Raw genomic sequence first — 22,052 nt, 5'->3', positions numbered from 1 at the left:
CAGTGAAGTGAGCAAGCACGTTATATAGAACACTGGGATGGGATGAAGGGGCCGGCATGCAGAGCCCCCAGGCGAGCAGGATCGAGGGAATCCAGAAAAGGCAGGGAGGCTGGTGGTGCGGGAGTCAAATAAACAGGCGGGTGGTAGGGGGTGGAGTTGGAGCCAGGGCCAGACATAGACTTTGGATCTACCTAAGAGCGAAGGAGGGTTTGCAATGGGGATAGACATGATGTAAGGTATAAAAAGGGTCACTCTAGTTGCTGTGTAGAACGTATACCAACTAGGGCCAAAGTGGAGGTAGAGAGACCCAAGTCAGGAGACTAACTGCAGAGGTGTAGTTAGGAGAGAAGGGTGGCCTATGCTAACATGTGGTGGAGGAAAGGAGAAGTAAGCAGGATGTATTTTGAAGGTTAAGCCCAGCTCAGTCTTTTGATGGATTGGATGTGGCTTTGAGAGAAAGAAAGGAATCAAAGTTGGCTCCAAAGCTTTTGCCTGAGCTTCTGGGTGAATGGTGGTAATTAAAAAAAGAAAGAGGATTCCTAGGGGGACATATAGGTTTGGAGTGAGGGGAATCCAGAGTTCAGTTTTGCACAAGTAAATTTACAGAGCTGTCATGTCAAGACAGTTTGAAGTGAATCTGTACTTAGGAAAGAGGTTGGGGCTGGAGGTATACATTTGAGAGTCAGCAGCGTATATGTGGTATTTGCTGGGGAAAGGAACCCAAGGGCCCTCCAATATTTATAGATCAAAAGATAATGAGGATCCGGCCAAGACCTTTAAGACCCAGCCAATGACTTGGTAGGAAAATTGGGGACATTGTGGAGGTTCTGGAAAATTTGGGACATTGTGGAGGTCCTGAAAAAAATATCTCAGGAAGGATATGGGGGAAAAGAAGAAAAAGAAAGGAGGATGATCTGATACTGATCATAATACAAAATTATGAAAATCATGTTGAAGATATGAAAACCACTACTCTAACAGTTCTTCCAGCTTATCCTAATTTTACAGTCTGGTAGAAATAAAATGTACATTCACTTTCTAATTACTGAAAGATTGAGCATATCGCAAAAGCATGAACAACAAAGGAAAGTAAACAGATCTGAAATTAAAGCATCCTGAATTCAGTAATATTCAGCTCAACTATATCATACCACATTCTGAAGTAAATGCTTTTATCTTAGAAAATATAAAGAAGCTCTACTTAAAATTTTAATGTGAGTGTGTATGTATTTACATGAGCAGGAAGGACATGAAGATTTCATCTTGAAGAACAGCATAATAATAGATAAGAAAAGAATCGCATCACAGTTAAATGAGGTCAAGTGTATGAAGAAACTTTGCTGTAAATATTTCAAGTTAAAAAGCTTATTCCTAAGTAAAAGCCTCAGTGCTTCACAAACTCCACCACTTATCAAATCGACTGGAGAGTTTATTCAGCACAGATTGCTGGGTCCCACACTCTGGGTTGTTGATTCATTAGATCTGGTTTTTGCCGAAGAGTTCTCATTTCTAAGAAGTTCTCAGGATATTTGTTGCTCATGGTCCTGGATCCATGCTTAAAGAATTACTCTGTCTCTTAGCGGCAGAGGTTCTTTTTGTTTTGCATTTATTAAATAACAGCAACAATAATAATGACTATTGCATATTGTTCATTTAATAATGTGCTGGGTACTGTGCTGGTAATTTTGAATTCATCATCTCATTTAATATTTGAACAACCCTATGAGCTAGGTGTCATTTTTGTATACGAGAGAACTGAGGTTCAGAGGATTAATAACTTGCCCAGAATCATCAGTTAATGACTGATGAAGCTGGTAATAAAACTTTTGTCTGCCAGAACAACACAGTCCAGAGCCTTCCTCCTCTGTGTGGACTGAGTACCAGCACACATGCTTATTAGAAATGTAGAATCTCAGGCCGTATTCCAGACCTCCTGCATCAGACCCTTTAACAAGATCCTCAGGTGATTCATGCACACACAGCAATCTAAGCAGCACAAGTGTGGAAGGCTTTTTAGAATAATTCTGAGCAAGTGGACATTCACAAAAACAATGGGTGGAAGAAAGGGTTCAGAAAAAGTAATAGGTGGGATTTGTATGATATAACATTAGAATAGAAAGAATTCTACCCTGGGAATGAAATAGTAGAGAGGCACAAGATATCAGGTTGAACCACATGAAACTGCCAGTATTAAACTATTTTTGACCTGTAACCTAATAATTAGAGTAACCCTGTTATTAGAATCAGGGACTCAAATTCAAGTGCCTGTGAAACCCCAAAGTAGATTACAAATGAGTAACACCAAGCTGTTATGTTTTGAGAACCAATTAAAAACAAATGTTAGTGGCCCTGTAGCCCAGCACTGTATACAGCCCAACCTGTACGCTGAGGGGACACAGCCTGTCACCTTGCAGTTCCCAAGTATAGGCTTAGAGTCTCAGCACACATGCAGGCTTCTCTCTGAGGAGCTTCGTTAGCGGCAGTACATTACCAACAACAGGTATCATAACCATCAGTCCCTTTTGCCTGGGATCAGTACCTGTTTTTTACTATTTATTCCACTGTAATTATCAACAACCTCTTTTACTCCTAACAGTGTCTTACTTTAAGTGATGAATTGTGTGGTCACCCAAACAATAAGAACTTTGATAAAAAGTAATGTTTGGAAAACCACATGTATTCAAACAATAGCAAGATTGGATATGGAATATTTAAGACCTAAGCAGAAAAGATCTAAAATGAAAGAAAGCTTGTTTATTACAGCTGCTCTGAAGATTTTTTAATAACCATGCAATATAGTGGACAAAGCATATGATGAGCTTTGTAAGACCTGGGTTTTGGTCATGGTTTTGTCTCTCTGAGATTCTGGAGAAGCCAGTAAAGTTCTCCGAGTCTGTTTCCCTCTCTGTGAAATGGAAATAGTAAGGTCTACTCCACTGACCTCAATGGCTTGTTGTGGATTATATGATGGAATGTAGATCGAGGCATTTTGAAAGCATTAAGTAACTACCAAGTCAATATTGTACTGTAAAAAAAGGAAAATGAGAGGGAAAACAGGCAAATTTTGATCAAATGCAAGATGGAGATTGCTAATGCTTTAAACTGTAAAAGATAACTTAGTCACATAACGAGGCCTTTTCTTCACATGGGGGTTAGCCACTCATTTTTATGGAATTGTGCCAGAAGACACTCTGCCCATTCGTAATTCATCTTAAGAGTGTCCCCCCCATTAGCAATTTCAATCAAGAGTTTATAAGAAGTGAAAGTGGCATTTCCAAACTTCATATAAAACCATTCCCTATATATTCCAAATTCTTTTTGAAACAAGTTTATAACTGGATTTGTGCCTCTGATTTAGGAGACGAGTTTATTCGATGTCTCCACTCTCATTTTGATAGTGGAGTCGAATGCCCTTCTTGTCTGGGGGTGTTTTGAGGTCTTGTAGACTGTGGCCCCCTCTTTAAGGACAGATAGCAAACAAGGCAAAGGCGCCTTGTCGGGGCCCTAGAGGTGGGAGGTGTCTTGGATTTCCTGCTGGCCTTAGAAAATCTATTGACCCTCATGTTTAGAGTCTTTTGTGATAGATGCTTTAGAAGTAGATTTTTAAAATAGATTTTTCTCTTTTGTTTGCTTTTTTGACCCAGTTCTATACAAACAGTTAAGCCATGCCACAGAAAAAATTTTTCTCTTTGTCACAACTTTCCTAGTTTCTTTGATACCCAGAATGGTTGAAAAACTCATCATACTACACTGATTAGCTTCAATATCTTTTTTTTTTAAGTTCTCTAGCTTTACTATTATACCTATTTATCTAATACTATGCTTTGACCACAGGTATTTGAATTTTACTCATGTAAGCTTTGACAGTTGATGAATGTGTGAGATGAGAGTTAATTGTTCTAATCCATGATTTGTGCATGCAGGGTAATCAAACTTGTGACTCATTTATTTCCTTTTTTTGCTGATGCCAGGCACCTCAGTACTTCACTTTCCATTGAATGATAGTGTTCCAAGTCTGTCAGTGTCCCAAAAGTCTATAATTTGACAAAAGTGACCAGAAAACTTAAGTGCCTTATGGAAACAGTGCTGCTGAAGGCAGTCCATTTGCTTGAATATATTAGAGTCCATAAAAAGCTTACTCACAACTTAAAAACTGACTTTCTCCTTATTTCCGTCTTTTGGATTGTCATTGTTTGCTCAGTTTTAAAGTGGCTTGTTGACACCAAATATTTTAATAATTTGCTTCCAAGGCTTTGTGCTTATGCCTTTGAGAGGCTGGTGTAGTAATTAAACTGTCTTTTAGCTGAAATGCTTGCAGAGCGTCCAGTTCTGTGCCTGGCAGCTGGTGATGCATTATAGAGACATTGAGCTAATCGATTAAAACCGCAGAGGCATGGGAGTTGTCTGACAGCACTGTACTAGGATGAAATTAGTTGGAATTGCATGGTGAAATTAAGGGGAATGCAGCTGATTGCAGCCCTTCTGGGAGAATCCTGGGTGAGAGGGACACTGTGCGTTGATCCCTGTGTAATTAGGACAGCCATGTTTTAACACTATTTCTAAAGTATTAAAATGGACTGGATAAATCAGCAGGGCTGCTTCCAGTGAACTTGGCATCCATACACTGTGACTGAAATAACATGAAATTTTTCGGCTGCTAGAGAATGTGAAATTGGACTAATTGTCTTTTAACTAGTCGGCTTGACTGCTGGCCTGGAGCGGGACTGAGAAAGGGGATAGGCTGGTGAGCCTGCAGCTTGGGGGTGGGAAACTTAATTCATGACTATTATTTCAGCCCATCTGAATGGATAACACCATCATATATTCAGACAGCTCTGATTTGTACCATCTCATCATTAGGATCCCTTCCTAAATATTTTAAAATCCATTTTTAAAGTGAGATGCTTTGATTCAAAGAATGCATAATACTAACCCTGTTCCTTGATGCATAATTACTGCTCATCCCATTCTGGAGGATCCCTTAGACTCAAGGGGGTTGGGGACTTACATATCACTCATCCGCTGTCCACTTGTGGCTCTGTCCCACAGTCTATTCTGAGTGGGGCACATTATGCAGAGAAGGGACATCAATGCATATTACAGCTTTTCTGTGTCAAAGGCCTGTTCCGTAACCACTGAATAACTGGTCTAATATTCACACTTTACGTAAAGAGAGAGCCAGGAAAATTAAATGCTACACCCTTAGATCATCCAGGGCCTGAGATTACTGTTCTGTGCATTTCAGCATAGTGAACTGGATTTAGTATTGTACTTTTCTGTGGATCCATTAAGTAAAAGGAGAACTTTTGTGATGCAGGCTTTATTAACAGTCTTAGAGTACTTGGGTTATCCTTCTTCTTTCAACATTATTGAGGTCACTCAAACTACTGAAGTGCTCCCCACCACCATGAATTTATATTCTAGAAAGTAAACTATGCAGTGCACACACAGACATGCAAACACAAATGACATATCAAGAATTCTCAAAGAAGTGTAGGAATCATCTGACCACATTTTCTTGCCTTCAGAAAGGTATATTTACTTAATCACCAACTATTCCTCTAAAGATGACTCTCCATAATCTATCAGAAAGCCTCATACTAGACTGTATCATTCTGATCCAGTAGAGAATTTCTTGGGTTAAGTTGTGTTGTGTCATCAGATGTAGTATTAAGGGACATCAGACAAAATGGAAAGAAGGGGGAAAAACACTAATCCCTGTGCTGACTGCATGGAAGTTGTGATTATTAGATATCAGGTTTCCCTTCTCCCAGGGCCCAGGGGGGAAGGCTTCTCCCTGGTGCTGTGAGGGAATAATTATGTTTCTCTTGAACAACAGTGGGCCTGTCGGTTATGCATCTGCCAACAGTGTGGCAGTCAGAGTGTGGCCTCCCTCTGTCTAGTGCAGAGCACTTCTTGGAGAGCCCTTTGCTGTTTCATTCCTCCTTATCCCCCATTCCTTTTCTCCTTTCTTCATAGTTATTGTTTTTTGTTCATTTAATTTATCTGGCTATATTGTTTACATCTTAGTAAACTTCTTTACATCTTTTTAATGAAGTGTGGTTTTAAAAAGAAAATAATCCTCATACAGGTTGTCCCCATCCCAAAATGCAACCAATGTATACTGAAAGGAAAAATAGTACAGTATTAGGCACGCAGGTGCTCACGGTGTCCCCCACATACCTCACATAAGCCCTTCTGCTTAGCTATATTTTTGAGTCATATTTTAAATGCCTTAAAAGGTGTTAGTTCATAGAGACACTGTTCAATTTTTAAAGGATTTTTAGTTCTATATAATGTCTTTGAATTCCAGAAATATAATTTATATGTAGAGTCAATCCCAGACACACATTAGGCAAATGCAGAAAGTGTGTGCTTGTATGGGTAGGAAACTATAGCTGTGGGTCAAATATAACTTTGATACTAATGGAAATGAATAGCCTCTATATACAAACCCTTGATTTAGAACTACTGATCCTCTATATTATATTCAATGTTTATTATTAGGACAAGAATCAATTTACTGGTATAAGGTTACTCATATTACCTTAAAAATGACTTTTCTCCTAAGTGTTGCAATATGAAAAGAACTACTTAAGCAAAAAACAAATTCACATAGAATAATATGTTTATAAAAATAATAATTTATAAACATTTCCCAAGTACCTGCCATTTATCTACATATTTCATGGTTATATGTCATTTATAAATGATAATTATATCGTGTAATCTTTTCAACATTCATCTGTAGTAGGTACAAGCTTTCTCATTGTGTAGACAAGGAAGCCAAGGCTTGTAGATGGGAAGTAACCTGCCCACAGGCATGTGGCTGACAAAGGTCAGGTCTGATTGTAGAGCCCATACTGTAACCACTATGCTAGCATGCACTTTGGGAAGGCCCAAGGAGGTGGAAATTATATGACATCCTAAGTGGTTTTCATGCACATTTCTTCTCCTAGATTAATTAAAGGGCTTATGGAGCACTCATTTCCATTCCTAGCACAGTCATATGGAGAATGAAGATATACTTTAAATAAATACCCATTTGGCACTCAGAGCAATGTAAGAATCTGATTATCGGAAGTTGAGGTTGAATGGTAGCTGGGGCTGCCGTGGTCGGATAGTTGGCCCCTTGCATGAATCCACACCTCTTTACATGTGGATGGGAAAAATGATCTTTCTAGTTACTAATCAAATGGGAACATTAAAGGCCATTATTTGGTTTAAGAATTAAGGAACAATTTACAATGCATTGAAGATGACCTGGACAGTATATGGCATGCCCCTTAATTGTTGAGTAAAATACTTTCTCATTCTGATTCAATGGATCATCCAGACCCAGTGACCCACTCCTGGAATGGAAGATGGAACCAAAACCAACAGCAGAGAAATAGGAATGCTGTTACCCTTTTTCCATTTCAAACCTGATCTAGTGGAAAGTGCTTGAATTGATTGGTTTCTTCTTCCTTGTTCCTGTTCCATGATGGGAGACTGTACACACTTTCCTCCTTATCTCTTCAAGTCAGATTTGGGATACTCTTTAAAATTTTAGACAGCAATTAGAGTAACCTTTCCAGGATTTGGTTTCAAGTGAAGCACAACATCTAGTCCTCAGAATCCTTCTTACCTTCTTTGAACTGAGTCTTTTAGGATTGCCTTCAGACAGAAAAGAGAAGAAGGAATGGAAAATAACATTGTGCATCTGTTCTTAGGGAATAGAACCTTTTTAATGGTAGGAATCTTCTAGGCACTGGTATTGAACATTACATAAAACATGACATGATAGTAAAAGTAAGGAGAGCTGAGGAAAGTCTTGCTCCTCTTTGACATAGTGGACAAGGCCCTTCATGATGAGGATTCTCTTTTTCCTGCACCTTTCTCTTTCCCACAGACCTGCACATCCTCACCGTGTGGACCTCCCCTTCTGTGTGCCAGCCTCTTCCATATCTTCAGAGGCTGGTCCCTGTGGTGCCTCTCACCTTAGTTGCTCCCTATCACTGCCTCTCTTATTTAAAAGCCTAGATCTACTTCATTTTTTAAAGACTTGGAGTAGAATTTTAATCTGAATGTGTACTGCTCTGCCCGCCATTCTCCACTAGTTAAGACTGGTTGGGTGTACTCTCCTAGGAGCCCTGGGGGTGCCCTGCATCCACCTTATCCTTTCCTATCCCGGACTCTGTCATATGGCCTATAAGCCCGTGTTATGGGGTGTCACCATTAGTTCATCTCCATTCCTCAGGCTAGTGATAAGCTTGAAGGCAGGAGCCATCGCTGCTTCCTTCCCTGGTGTGCTTTTAGTTTCTGGCATATGCTTGAAACACAGCCAGTAAATTGAGCTCTAAGATCAGGGAGCCAGTTAAATGGCTGCTGCACTTTGGCTCACCCCAGCCTTCCAACTCCAGAGTGCTTTCCACTGCTTCTACAGATCTTATCTAGATCAATATTCTCTTGTAAGAATTATACATAATTATATCTCATATTTGGTAGCATTTCTTTGGTTTAATAAAACCCCTTTTGGAAAGTTATATACCTTTGTATGGACAATGCTTTTACGCCATTCATTCAACTGTCTGTTAGGTTTTATACAGAGATAATCATAATTGTTTTCAAAAACTCCATTGAGATAGACAAGCAAGCAAGCAGAGAATGGTAGTGTTGTAAGTGCTGGGTTGGCACCCCCAAATGCTGTAAGTGAAGGGAATCTTTGGTAACCCAGTGCTTCTGCTTATTCAGCTAAGGTAGTTGTCTCCTTGTGGGGACATAGGAAATTGGCATGAATGACCCACTCTGTCATCACCTCCCTATCATTGTCTCAAGCTATGATGACTGGAAATAACATAGATGTAAGGTCCTTTTTTGGTGCTTCACCATCTGAATTTGGCTTTGTTCTCACTGTTCTGTTAGGTGGTTCCTAAGTACAGTATTTTCTCAGAACCTTCTCCCTAATAAGCAAAGGATTGACTTACTCGGAGAATGAGATTTCTGAAATCACCACTTTTCCCACTGTGAAGAAGATAGAAAAGGAAACAAAGAAATATCATTTTGATGCAGTGGAAATAAGATATTTCTCCATAGTGAAATACCAGCCATGATTTCTTTAAAATCAGCTCCTAAATGTTAGTTGGGCTACTTCCTGTGCACAGAATGGTGGTTATCCCTGGAGTCATCCAGAAGATACATGGTTAGCAGTGCTAGGGGGAAAAAATCTAATTTGCAGATAAGATATTTATCTTTAGATAACAAAAGCCCAGAAATGCAATTTGTAATTTTAAAAATAGCTGGTATATGAATATAGGTTGAAAGAAATGCACTTTGCAGTTTTGGAGATATTTGTTGGGGAGAAAAAGTTATGTGAAAATGCTTTTGGAATAACCCTGTCTCTTGGACATGCTGTGAAGCTTTCTTTACTTTTCACTGTATGGGCATCTTGCTGCAAGCTCATTTTGTTGTTCAACATGAAGTTTTACAATGTAGATTGCACTAAGAATTTTTTAATGGAGCAATTTAGAGCAGCTGCAAAATGCTCTGGAATTCCCAGGGATTAGTCGACAGACTTTTCTGTGATTACAGATCCCACAGTGAGAGGAGGTTAGGCAGGCAGGCCCTGGGAAGGGAGGGGTGGGAGCAACTGAGCAGCAAGAGAGACCAACAGGATGCACAGAGATGGACAGACTGCCTGACTGCATGTGTCTTCTTTCCACCTGCCCTATCCTCTTCACACTTACTGCCCCTTTCCCTCCATGTTAATTCACCCCATTCCCTCCGTGTTTATTCAGGAATTCTCTACGCCTGAATGGATCTCCTGCTACTTAGTGCGAGTCCAGGACTAACTCTACTCCATGCTTCCAGCCCGGCTCACCATTCTCCTCTTAATCTAGCTTCCTCTGAATTGCAGAAGTGTTTAGAATTCGGAGCTGGAAGGAATTTACTTTCTATATGAGAAAATGGAAGCTAAGAGAGATCAAAGACTAACATAAAGTTGAAGAACTAGTTAGTGACAAAAGACTAGAACACAGGTTCCTTAAATTCAGTGCATGTACATTCCACCAAATTGGCATTTTTAGTTCTATTATTTTGCACTTGTCAATGTATTGTTTTATTATGATTTTAATTAATTTTCTAGAGGCAGGTTTTTTCTCAGAGAAGATCAAAGTTTTGTGAAGGGACCAACCATATCTCTTAGTAACATGATCTACCATTTATTGATTACTTATTATATTATTACTTATGTGTAAGTGACTTTACAATCATTTCCCATTTATCTCTCTGAGGTGGGTTAGCCCAGAACAGGAACCTGGTTTAGAGAGGTTAGCTCTCCACACAGCTCAGCACGGGCAGGTGTGGGAGAGCCACGTCTGCCCAGTGTGGAGGCCCAGCTCTCAGTGACCAGTCCAGAGTGAGCTCCGTATCAGCATCCTACCGACCGGGCCTTCTCATCTGCTTTGGACCTTGTATGCTTTTGATACATCCTCTGTGCACCGTAAATGCTTTTTAATTAAAAATAACCTTTTCTTGAGCATCTGTCTTTTCCAAGAAGTTTGCATTTAAGAGTCTATGCAAAGCCATTTGTCCTCATCTCATCCAGGTTAGATATGTTGCCCAGGATGGAGCACCCTGTTCACAGGTAGTTATATGGAAATTATTAGTGTGGCAATACTCCATCAAAAGTCCATTTTATTCATGTTGAGTATTTACAGAGCTGAGTTCAGAGTGAACCAACCTGGGAAGTGTTCAACCATGAAATGCCCCTTGCACAGTGCCTGGCACATGGCAGGTGGTCAGTCGGTGTTTGTTCAGTGAACAGATGAAGCAAAGGAACAATTCTATGAAATGAGGGTACCATAACTGTGCATTTCCCAGGCATTGAAGGAGAGGAATAATGATATGTAACTTTATTTTTTTATGTTGGAGATATGCCAGTTATTGTGATAAGTGCTTCACATAGATTATTACACTTAATCCTTGTAATCTGTTTCATCATTCCTATTTTACAGATGAGAAAATGGGGTACTAAAGCAGTTAAATTATTTCCCCAAAGCTTGTGCCTAGTAAGTTTTGGAGCCAGGATTGAGTGCAGGTGTTCTAACTCCAGAGCCTCTGCTTTTACACATGATATGTGTGTGTGTATGTGTTTGCACATGTGTGCAATATGTATATACATGACACCCTGCCATTCGAGAAGCCCAGCACGCTGACTTTGACAACCTACCCTTGCTGGCTCCCCGGTACTGTACACTGCCACCTGACATTGGCTGTGGTCCTTTTTAGCCTGATGTCTTTCCTATTAAAAGGTTACTCCTTCCCAGGGACTCCTAACAGCTCTGCCAGTTGCCACCTTGAGGCTCCCCATGGATGTAGTCTTTTGTACTCCTCCGAAAGGGAGGTGGAGTTGGAGCTCTTTCCCACAGCCTTCTGGGAGCTGCATGCTTCATGGCTGAGCCCATCAGGACAAGGACAGACTCACTATTTGTGTAGATTTTTCATTCTAAAAACCTTGACTATATCTATTCCATCTTTTAAAATGGTCTGTGCTCATGTTACCTGCCAAGACTGTCCACTATTGAGGGTCTATATAATATTCACACTTTGGTTTATCAGTGTAAACCAAAACTTTAGAAAATAGACCCTGGAGGTACAAGCATGCTTTCCATTCTAGGATTATATTTTATTTGCCTGGGTCTGCAATGGAAGTGGAGGGGAGAAATCCAAAGCAGGGCTTGGTACCCCTAGGAAAGACAGCAAAGCCAGAGAAAGACCTGCCTGCAGCATGTAGTATCTTCAAGAAAGAGGTGGTAAGGATATTTTTTTTTGTGAGTGTACACTTTGTGGGGTTAATAACAGATACATTAAGTTCAAATATATGTATGAATAAATGGACACGTATGTTTAATGCTAACAGATAGTTGTGGGGTTTGTAAAAATTATGCCCTAGGGCATCTCAGCTGTTCCATTTCCTTCCTGCAAATTGGGTAATCAACTGGTTGTTCATCCAGGAAGTGAGAATGACAACAAAAACCTCCTTAAGGTACCATCCACAATAAAAAGAAAAAGAAGTTTAAAAAATTGCACATTGAATTTCTTTATGGGTGGTTTGCTTCCTCCCTTAAATGGATGCTTTGCCCTGAGAATCTGGTTTGCCTTAGAGCTGAGGTACTCATTTTGTGGGGACCTAATGTGTCTACTTTGTGAACAGGGACTGGAACTCAGAAGCATTTCAATAATCCCTTTGTGATGCAGTAATTTCAAACTGTCAGCATACTTGTTACAGATTTCCAAAAAGATACAAAGAATGAAGTAAAGCAGATTCTTGATTGGAAGGGACTGTTTGGATCCACTCCCACTTCTTATGACTATGCTTATAAGTCAAGAGGCAAGTGGAATCTACAAGTGCTGTCTAATTGCACCTCTTAATATATCCGGATTCTGCATTATGAATGGCTTTAATCTGCAAGGCGAATGGAAACTACCAACCTCATTTCAAATTGAATTGTAGTTCCAATTCACCCTGCAGAGCCAGAGGGGAAGTACAAGCCCTCTGCTTAATTTACTAGGCAGTCTAGCTTCTAGTTCCAGGGTTTAAAAGTATATCAACTTCTATTTCGATAACAGATGAGGATGTTGTAGAGAGAAGCATTGCGGAGGTATGGTGACAATGCAGAAAGGGACTTGTGTCTGGCTTTCTATACTTTATTTTTAAAGGCCTCATATCTCAGCTTGGGTTTGATGTAGGGATACCAGGTCTGAGGTGCATCTCTTTCCTCTGATGCTAATGCAGGGCAGGGACACATTAGGTGAGCAGTCTGTTCCTTAGGCATTTAAAGTCTTACAAAGGAAATGATGATTTTATAACTGTGACCTGGATTTATTTTCCTCTAGCTTCAGCCTCAAGATGAGGAGGAAAGAAATGAAATTTTAATAGAATGAGGTTAGGATAAAATTCTAAGTTAGTTAAAAATTACGTTACCTAGAGCCTTTGTTTATTGTGAGAGTCATGCAAGATCAGCTGGTTTTATATTTTTGAGGTGTTTCACTTTCTGTTCAGGTACAAGCTGTCAATCAAGGCTAATCAAACTGGCACAGTTAACATGATACATCATAAAATTTCACAATAATGTCAACCTGTAATTCTGTCAATCTGGTTAAGGGAAATGGGCTAAAAACAATATTGTCATTTTGTAATAACACTCGGAAGGTGTTACAGAATAATGTTGCCATCATCTCCTTTAACTCTGTGCCTGACTTGTGTCAGAGGCAGCCCTTGCCTCTGACAAATGGCCAGGTGCTCAAAGCCTTTCCTTGCCTTTGCTACTCAGGAGGTCTGGAGTAGGGCCACATGAGTGCAGGAGGCTGCCATGTGGCACTTCCAGCCTGACCTCTCGTGCATCAAAAAGGACGCATTTCAGAAATAGTGCCAGTATTTCACACACCTTGCCTCATGTGGTGTAATACGCTTGGGTACTGAGTATTACTATTTATTCATTCAGAGTACTTATTATACATATGTTCTCTTTTTACGAACTTACATTCTGGAGGATTTCAAAAGCATCCATTTGAAAAAGCACTGCACTTAACAGTAAAACAAAGGCTGCCCATTATGCAGAACAATAAAGCATGGTTTCCTCTGCAAACTTTCTGTTTTGCTTTGCAAAGTATTGTTCCTTGTTGAATTAGGGAAGATAACAGACTCTTCACTTAGGAAGCCCCTAGATCTGAGCTGTGTTTGACCTTGATGTTCCATGGGAATCCTCTCCTGGGTACATGGATCCCCTTCAGTGTAGATCTTTCTTGTGGCCAGTAAGGCCAGATTTTAATTCTTTTTGTTTGTTTGTTTGTTTTGTTTGTTTTCCTAATGCTTTTTTAAAATTTTGTTATCATTAATCTACAATTACATGAAGAACATTATGTTTACTAGGCTCTCCCCTACCCCCAGTCCCCCCCACAAACCCCATTACAGTCACTGTCCATCAGCATAGTAAGATGTTGTAGAATCACTACTTGTCTTCTCTGTGTTGCACAGCCCTCCCCATTCCTGCCCCCACATTATACATGCTAATCAATATACCCCCTTTCTTCTTCCCCGCCCTTGTCCCTCCCTACCCTCCCATTCTCCCCAGTCTCTTTCCTTTTGGTACCTGTTAGTCCATTCTTGGGTTCTGTGATTCTGCTGCTGTTTTGTTCCTTCAGTTTTTCCTTCATTCTTATACTCCACATATGAGTGAAATCATTTGGTATTTGTCTTTCTCCGCCTGGCTTATTTCACTGAGCATAATACCCTCCAGCTCCATCCATGTTGCTGCAAATGGTAGGATTTGCCCTTTTTATGGCTGAGTAGTATTCCATTGTGTATATGTACCACATCTTCTTTATCCATTCATCTATCGATGGACATTTAGGTTGCTTCCAATTCTTGGCTATTGTAAATAGTGCTGCGATAAACATAGGGGTGCATCTGTCTTTCTCAAACTTGATTGCTGTGTTCTTACGGTAAATTCCTAGGAGTGGAATTCCTGGGTCAAATGGTAAGTCTTGTTTTGAGCATTTTGATGTTCCTCCATACTGCTTTCCACAATGGTTGAACTAATTTACATTCCCACCAGCAGTGTAGGAGGGTTCCCCTTTCTCCACAGCCTCGCCAACATTTGTTGTTGTTTGTCTTTTGGATGGCAGCCATCATTACTGGTCTGAGGTGATACCTCATTGTAGTTTTAATTTGCATTTCTCTGATAATTAGTGATGTGGAGCATCTTTTCATGTGTCTCTTGGCCATCTGTATTTCTTTTTTGGAGAACTGTCTGTTCAGTTCCTCTGCCCATTTTTTAATTGGATCATTTGTTTTTTGTTTGTTGAGGCATGTGAGCTCTTTATATATTCTGGACGTCAAGCCTTTATCGGATCTGTCATTTTCAAATATATTCTCAAAAATATGGAACGCTTCATGAATTTGTGTGTCATCCTTGCACAGGGGCCATGCTAATCCTCTCTGTATGGTTCCAATTTTAGTATATGTGCTGCCGAAGTGAGCACCACACAGGTATGTTTTTGTCCCAGAGCAGCTGGATATGGATCCCTGCTTTCCAGCAGCCAGAATCCCAATCTCCTCAGGAACTCTGCCTGTATTAACTTTCCAACCCAGTAGTCATGCGAGTCTAATGAAAGCACCATGAAATGTAGATTTGTGCTCCCAGAGCAGACCTCTGGAGCTAGGTATTCAGCAGTCCCACTCCCTCCCTGCTCTGTTTCTCTTCCTCTCGCCGGTGAGCTGGGGTGGGAGAAGTTCTCAGGTCCCGCGGAGCCACAGCTCTGGTATACGTTACTCTGTTCAGTAGGGTCTGCTCTTTTCTCCAGGTGTGTGCAGTCTGATGCTGTCCTCTTTCCTGTTGCTCTCTCAGGATTAGTTGCGCCAATTAAATTTTCTAATTGTATCCAGTTTTAGGAGGAACCCTCTGTCTCTCCTCTCACGCCACCATCTTTAATCCCATCCTCCAGATTTTAATTCTTAAATATTTCTCTCTCATCAATAACAACAACAAAAAAGAAACAAACAGAAAATCCTTTATGTTTCTGTTATAGATATAAACTCAGGTAAATTTTCTTTTTTTAAAAAATATGCCCTGGAATATGGTTTAAGGAAAATTTTCCAAAAAAATAAAAGGTTTGGTCAGTTGGTAGTTTTCAATTTTTACTTATTATTGTTTTAAAGCTGAGAAGACTTCCTGCAAAAATGTCTGCCTCAAAAGCATAAACAAATAAAACAGTTAAAATTTAGAGCTGCTCAGGTTGATGTTGGGGTGGGAATCCAGGCTCCGCTCCCTCTTACTTTCCCTTTCACAGAGCACATTTTTAAATGGCTGCAGCACATGAACTCTTGTGTTCCAGTCTAAGAATCCTTACACACTTCCTGGAATATGTTTTGTTTGCTCTGATGCAAGACAGACTACTTTTGAGAAAATCTGTTAGGCACTGAAGGTTCAAGAGATACAGAACTTTTCAGGTAACCACAATTAATGGGGATATATTTAAAGTTGTTTAGGGATGTAAGGAAGACAAGACACAAGCTTAGCTCACCACCTTTGTGCTGGATAGGCTGGCATCAGAGCACAGCTGTCAGGCCTCTGGCTTTGGCAGCAGCTCTGCTGGCCCATCAGATATTCTAGTAGTTGGTTCCTCAGAATAGAGCATCTCTTTTCGGCTCTCCTAGGCATTGGGCCATGTCTCTGTCTCTCTCCCTTCTTCCTTTTTCGAGAAACATTTATTTAGGGTCATTGACCAACAATGAAGATACTATTAAAATATTCTATAAACCTTTTCTAAAAAGGATATGATTCATGTGATTTAATAAGTATAGTTACAGAAAAATGAGGGAGAAAACAGGATGCAACCAGCTTTGCTTTAATCAGTTCTGATAAGGGATGTTAAATAATATGATTGAAAGCTTAGTATTACACTGAGTGATACATGCAAAGGGAAGCTTTCTTATGAAATAGATAAGTTTCCTTGAAAAGGGTGGAGGAAAGGATCTTGTGATTATAAAAGGATATAATTAATTGAAAAGAGGTCCAAAACTCCAAATATTAATGTGTCATGTTTTGCTTCATGTCCAAGTGTAAGAGGCAAAAATAATTTATTTCCAACAATTGCTAAGGGTTCAGAATTAAGAAATTAGAATATTAAGGCAAAAATAAACATGAAAATGAACACAGGTTTTTTAGAAATTGAATAGTCTGCAATAAAAGAATCCTTGATCTCTAAGATATGGATGGTTCATCCCAGAAGACAGCATTCACTGAACAGTTGTAGGCAGCATGCTGTGCAGGTGCTAAATAAGGCAACATGTGTATGGGGATGTGTCCACAAACAACCATAGGGCAAAGTAGAATGTGATGTTGCCATAAGAAAGACGCAAATTTTGTGCACTGAAGTTCAGAGGAGGGAAAGCCACCTTCCAGCCTGGGGAGCAAGGGATGGCTCCCTGGAAAATGTTTCAGTGGTTTCCTGAAGTTGCGGTAGTCTGAGATCTTTACCATAACAGTGTAGACTGACCCTGGCCTACTTCTTTAGCTTCAACTTTCTCTCTGTTCTTCACCCACATCGGCCTTCTTTCAATTTCTTGAGCCCTCCATGTTCTTTCCTTCCACTGCCTTGGATATAGTTCCCTCTGTCTGGAATGCTCTATCCCAGTGCCTCATTCTTTGACTTGTTTTACTTTGATTCTTGCTTCCCATCTTCATCTAAAGTGTAATTTCCATAGGGAACTTTTTGCTGCCCCACTCCAGGTCTGATTTCTTTGTTATAAAGTCTTAGGGCACAATTCTTTCCCTCCATGACCCTTGTAATCACATATGCATTAGCATGAAGCTTTGTTTAATATCTGCTTCCTACACTGACCATAAGCTCCATGAAAGAAAGCATAGTGTTGGGTTTTGCTTGACTTTTTATTCTTAGCTTCTTATGACTGATGTGTATTTGACAGTAAAGACACCTGCATTTGTTGAATGAAGGAGTATCTAGGCTGAGCCTTAAAAGGTAAGGTGATCAGGAATTGCAACCACCAAGACTAGAAAGAGAGGTAAGAGCATCAGCATACATCAGTGAGGAGCACAGCTTTGTCTGATGAGGTCTGCCTGAGCTGAAGCCTCCCAGAAGGAAAGGGGGGCCAGATTGCAGAGCACCTCACCCTTGATTGTGGTGCTGTGGCATTTGGAGTCTTGGAGTGGAGTTCAGGCAGTTAGGGAGTATCCTTTTATGACCCTAAGAAGGAAAAATAGTTTTACAGATAAAATAGACCAGTTTCATTTATTACAAGCTTAGTATTTTTTAAAGGACTTCATGAAATTATGTTGTTCAAATCACAAAAAAATTTAGTTATAAAAAAATAGTATTTTAAAAATGAGAACAAATTTCAAACACCAAGTGTCTACTGTGTATAAAACACCATTCCATCTGGCTGCTGTGCAGAAATGAATAAAATATGGCCCTTGTCCCCTTCCTGATGAAGAAATATTATGAAGAAGGAAGATGGGGGGGGGTCACTATGCTGTTCAGCAAGAAAATGATGGATTTTCCTCAAATAAGCCTGTGATGAAGCCATACGCTGATAACATAACCAAGAACAGGATAAACACTTTCTAGCTCCTGTAAGGTAGTGATATAATGGTAAACCCTAAAGTCAATGTCTTCAGTTTCTACCATTCTGAGAAGAGACATCAATGAAAGATTTCAATTTAAAAGCCCATTCCAGATATGAAAAGCCTGGTGCAATGCATGGCACATGACCGACCATCATTCTTACCCAGCTCCATCTTGGTCTCCCACAGCTTTCCAGGGAGCATTCTGAAGGTCCCCCGAATAAGGTGAATGTGAGCTCTTCAAATAAAGGCCTCGCTAGCAAAGCAGTTAAATACAAAGAAGAGCTGCTTATTGCTATCCTTGTCAGTTTCACAAAATAACTTTAGGCTCAATTGCCTAAGTAAAGCAAATGGATTGGTTCTAAATCAGCATCACTACCTATGAATAATTGAGACTTGAAATTTTACTTAGAGTATATATGAAACATATTTTGTTCTAATACAGAAGTATTCATAAAATCCAGAAAGAGTGATATTTGGATCAAACATTTGTCCTAGAGAGAATAAAGGCTTCATTTGCTGGCCTTTGGGTGAAGTTCAAGATACCCTTTTGGTGAAGGATAGTATTGTTCATTTAGAAAAAAAATAGTCCATCAGAATGCAATGGAACGCAATCAGAAATCCTGTCTGTTTTGGCAAGCTAAGGATTCAATACTATGTCCCTGTACAAATGAAAGAATGTTAATCCACTTGATCAGATATGCTGCAGTGCTTTGCAAATACTAAAATCTTAAAGCAGTGCAAGATACAACATATTCTACCGTTTAAATTACTAAAGGATGAAGACTCTAAGTTTCTCCCCACTTTTTCCTTGAAATAAAACAGTGAAATCTCAAGCTTTGATTATGAACTGAGAATTATACTTGATTTTCAGATGCTATTTTACTAGCAGAATGAAATGAACCTCCATCTTCCTATGTAGAGAATATTCACAAAACTTAAATTTAATTCTCATAAGAGATATTTTTTCTCCTTTGAAGATGTTGCTGTTATTTCAATGTCTCCATTCATAGATACACATTTATATAGACATGATTCAGTGTATATGCATGTACACACATAAGCCCCAATAAACACACATACACATATACATGCACACACACACGCACACACCTTCCTTGGTAGTGAAAACTTCACCTAAAAGGTTGTCATTTTCTTTCATAAGTGCAAGTTCTTCATTCCTACCTACCTGTGTCTTTGCAAAATTCCTTGACTGGTGGTAATTCAAGGTATTGATTTAAATCTATTAAGCCCACTGAGTTCTGTATGTCTTAGATAATGTAGTCCTAACAGATGCGGGGCCCTGGGGTACAGCTGTGAACTGGCAGTCTATCAGAATTATGTTAGGTTGTGGATGTAACTACCTATATCATAGAGATCGCATCCAGATTTTCAAAGTCTGCAAAAAAAGTTTGGTGTCTTAGAATAGCTACAGAATTCTGAAGAGAAATTCTCTTAACTCCATTTTTTTTGGCTCATAATATAAACTAGAAACTATACTGCCTGTAAATGAAGTGGAAACAAAGGCTTGAAATGCATTCTGCCTGGCTCTGATCTCAGTTCTGTGAGTTCCTAGGAATGTCATCCAAGAAAGGGGCCTGACCCACTCTGCCTCAGCTTCCTTACCTATAAAGGCAGAAACTCTACCTCTAGATTGTTGCAAGCATAAAAGCATTAACACATACAAAGTATGTATATTATGCCATATGTATATACCAGAAGCTCCCAATAAATGACACTTATAGTCATTATCTGGAAATGTCTATACTTTTATTCTAAATATAACAAAGAAAAATCATAGACTAAAAATGCCTTGTTGCCATATGACTAAATGAAGACTTGTATTTCCTCCCTGTATCTTCCCTTCACTCTTGTTTACCATTTTTTACTTGGAGATGCCGACTATGTATTTCACTATAAATATTGCTCAGTAGCCAAATGCTTTCATGATTTTCAGTAATTTGATTCATGGTTGCTATAGGCAAATAGAAAATTAACACACACACACACAAAAACACACTAAACTCAACATTTTGGGCTGTCATTGGTCCTGATGTCAGGAACCATGCTGCTGGCATACACAAAGAATTTTCTTTCCATTGGGAAGAAATGGGAGCACTGACATTTCCAGCTCTTTCAGGAGAGACTCTCTGAGTTTGCTAGTTCACTGGTGCTGGAGCCTTGTATCACCACCACTGTATGCGACACACTATTTATCATCACGGTGAGTGTCACTTCAACTCTTCCAAGTTCTCAGGCTGCTAAGAGGAGTCCTTTCCTGCCCTGCTTTCACACTGGCTTTGTAAAGGTGCGCATGGCAGAGGTCTAATCACACACTGCGCAGTGATGGAGCGATTGGTTATTAGTATTTTTTATGTACTTCCTGCTGTGAAAGGTCTGTTATGGTTTCCACTAAACCACTCAGATGTTCATTTTTTTCCCAATTAGCTTCTTCAGATCATGCCAGGATAAAGATTACATTTCAGGAAAAGCTTCACAGGCTGCTCTTCAGTGACATTTTTTGCCTGCCCAAGACTGATCAAATTTCTACTGTTTTTAGGAATCACCGTAACTGCTGACCAGCTTTATATGATAAATTAACATTGAGACTGAAGAATATGTTTATTTCTACTTCTTACTAACCCTTTTCCTCTCATCCAGGTCTTTCCTATCCTTTATTTTCCTATTTTGTCTGGTGTTTGAATACTATGTGCAGACATGTAGCACAATTTTTATCTTAAAGATTCTGGGGCAATAAAGTGCAGGCAGAAATGTAGTTTACTACTCATTTGTCTAACCTGTGAAGTCTTTTTCCATGTAAATAAACAAAGTTAATAAATATTATTTATAATCTGACCATATTTTTTAACTACACATAATACATAGAATTTGAAAACTCAGAAAAACAGGAACAGAAGTGATCCTTTTTCTCCTCTTTACCAGTGCAAACCACATCCTGTAAGAGTGACTGCTTTAAACTGTGGCCTGGGGCATGTAGTCCTTTTATAATCTGCATCACCCCCAAGTCATCTCAAATTAAAATTCAACTTAAATGAAAACAGTGGGCCTTCTGTGCAAAGGACACTTCATGACAGGTCTGCTTGCTCCCCTCCTCCAATAGATTCTCCCCCTTAAGACCCGAAATGTAGAGTTTCTGTAGCTGCCATAGTTCTATGTCCATACTCCAATGTTAAGCTGGGGCATCATAGTGAATATGTTACTTTGGTTACTCAGTGTTCATTCACTCTCCTCCCATATCAATACTACACTTTTCCTCTGGGGTACCATCCTTATCTCAGCCTCTGAGTTTATATGGATGTTCCCATCTGTGATCTTGAGGATGGTTTGTGGGATTTTGTTTTTCCAGGTTGAGCCCTGGTTGCTCCTGACCATGCCATGATGAATGGCTTAGCAATGGATATGTGAGTCTTTGGCTGGGGCTATTAGAAGAAAAGTATACTTTTTCTCTGGATTTAACTCTGAGAAGATAAAGCTTTGGTGGTGTTGTCAGCCATCTTACCATTTCATGGAGCCTGAGCTTGAAGCCCATCAAGTGGAGGCCAAACCCAGTGAAGGAGGGAAATCCAATCCTGCTGGCATTGTTAGAGCCCCTGAATAAAACATTATTGAAAATTTTAGGTGCCAGGGCCACTTGCCTCCCTCCCTCCCTCTCTCCCTCCCCCCACCCCACTTCCTTCCTTCCTTCCTCCCTTCCTTTGTCCTTGCTGAGTTGGTTCTGTGTGTGTATGCTTGAGTTTGTGCTGAGCTGTATCTGCTTTCTCAATCAGAAGTATTTTAATGCTACAAAAGGAGAAAGAAAGGGGAAGTAAGCAAAGATAAAGTATATGGGATTCTAGAACATGTTTTCCTTGGAGCAGAATAAAATTAAGATCTAGGAGAATATCTGGAGCATTATTCAGTATCATT

General features: G+C 39.7%; 1 protein-coding gene and 1 non-coding gene across 12 annotated transcripts in view; one reads left to right on the top strand and one right to left on the bottom strand.

The window, feature by feature from the left end:
• Positions 1-22,052, top strand: part of NPAS3 (neuronal PAS domain protein 3) — an 877,558-nt gene that overhangs the window by 338,951 nt on the left and 516,555 nt on the right. The gene's annotated exons all lie outside the window — the stretch shown is intronic.
• On the bottom strand, positions 14,918-15,024 carry LOC118968596 (U6 spliceosomal RNA). The gene has a single exon (XR_005056329.2). It is a non-coding gene; the product is annotated as a U6 spliceosomal RNA (small nuclear RNA).

Source organism: Manis javanica, chromosome 8 (genome assembly GCF_040802235.1).
Source record: "Manis javanica isolate MJ-LG chromosome 8, MJ_LKY, whole genome shotgun sequence".
NCBI classification, from domain to species: Eukaryota; Metazoa; Chordata; class Mammalia; order Pholidota; family Manidae; genus Manis; species Manis javanica.
Note: the sequence above shows the minus strand (reverse complement) of the source record. Positions and strands in the feature narration are given on the sequence as shown.